The sequence below is a fragment of the Solanum dulcamara genome, chromosome 1, assembly GCF_947179165.1.
Source record: "Solanum dulcamara chromosome 1, daSolDulc1.2, whole genome shotgun sequence".
NCBI classification, from domain to species: Eukaryota; Viridiplantae; Streptophyta; class Magnoliopsida; order Solanales; family Solanaceae; genus Solanum; species Solanum dulcamara.
Genome location: NC_077237.1, coordinates 29,204,053 through 29,205,725, shown reverse-complemented (window position 1 = coordinate 29,205,725; position 1,673 = coordinate 29,204,053). Strand labels below are relative to the sequence as shown.

General features: G+C 39.9%; 1 pseudogene; it reads left to right on the top strand.

Moving 5' to 3' along the window:
• The first annotated feature begins 806 nt into the window (after window positions 1-806).
• Window positions 807-927, top strand: LOC129904286 (5S ribosomal RNA; annotated as a pseudogene).
• The last annotated feature ends 746 nt before the right edge of the window (window positions 928-1,673 follow it).

Sequence of the window (1,673 nt, the reverse complement as noted above, 5' to 3'; positions counted from 1 at the left end):
CAGCTACAGGATATTTAGGATATTACCTTTCTTTCATATCTACGATCGTGCAATAGAGCCGAGTCATAGGGAATGAAGTTCCTCATACTAACTTGTGATTTCAGCAAAAGGACAACATTGATAAAAGAAAGTTACTGACGATATTGGAATTTACACAGCACGCAGGTAAGTAAGGCATGAATGACAGGTGCCAGGTAAGGTATTGAATTACGGTTGACACGTAAAGTTGAAAATTGAAAAGAAAAGTAGATGGAAAGTCTAAATAAGTGCAGTTCGAGTTGGACATACGAGGTAAGTCCATCAGTTTATACTATTGTTGATACCGGACGCCCTATGAGGCTGCGATATGACGTGATATGATATATATATATGTATCTTTATGCATATTGCCCCTGTGAGTCATTGTTGGCATTTTCTGTGTGCAGGTGTTGAGATAGTAAGAAATACAGAGGAAACTCTGCCCAAATTTTCCTTGAAATAAAAGGAAAATGATTTAGGAAAGACTGGTAGTTCTGGATAGAACGCTATATTAAGGATAAGATTAACTAAGAAGGGTATGTAATCCACAGTAAGAATCATGAAAAAAGTTAAGAAGTGTTATACTATAAGGTAGAATGCGAACAGGATCTGATGTGAATATAATGAGGATAGTTATGAAGATAAGTAAAGTCTAGTGAGGAAGTGGCTAAAGATAGGATGTGGTCCGTGTAATAAGAATATAAGGGTAACTTGGGCATTGCAGCTTGGCCTACTGGATCAGCTGTTGGGTCATCGTCTTCTTCAGTAGCTATGCACCCCACGGGGCAGGATGCAATCATACCAGCACTAACGCACCGGATCCCATTAGAACTCCAAAGTTAAGTGTGCTTGGGCGAGAGTGGTACTAGGATGGGTAACCTCCTGGGAAGCCCTATGCGGCTGTGACATGAGATGATATGGATGTATGTATACATTGGCCTTGCATGGCATTGTGGTATAAAGAAGTATTGTGGATATGTGATTCCACCGTGAAAGATGATAAGACCCTTTGGGATAAGGGATGTAGCTTTGCAAAAGAATTGATGCAACCTACGAATGGAGGTATGCCAAGAGTAAAACCAGGAGATTACTTGATAAAAGAAGTCGGTAGTAGCCATGTAACTGCCATACTCAAATACATTAAGGGAAGGTATAAGATAGTTTGAAGCAAAACCTTTAAGGTACAATCAGTACTAAGGACAAAAGCTATAGTGGAGCCTTAACATTAGATGAAGGAAGCAAGGAACGATACAGGTTTACGTGCAGACTAGTATGGCGATGCTAAGGCATCTTGTTCCCTATGCCTACAGGTAATCCTAACCTTTGGAACTCTGATATTGATTGCTCGATGAAAGTATATGTTATGGCAATGGGATAGAGGACCTCTCCATATAATTGGTATAAAGTCCGGAGGAAAGTTTTGGTTTACATTCGAGGACGAATGTTCTAAAGGGGGGAAGGATGTTATACCCCGTACCTTTACGCTTCGGAATGTCTTCTTAAGCTTCTTAAAAGATGTCCCGTGACCCAGATTATCTATAACATGATTAAATAACTCTAAGAAAGGGAGGACGTGACGCCCCTTAAGAGTGAAGGTTGGAAATAGGTCTATAATGATTTGAAACGAATTGAAGGCCAAAATAACAAGTCATAGG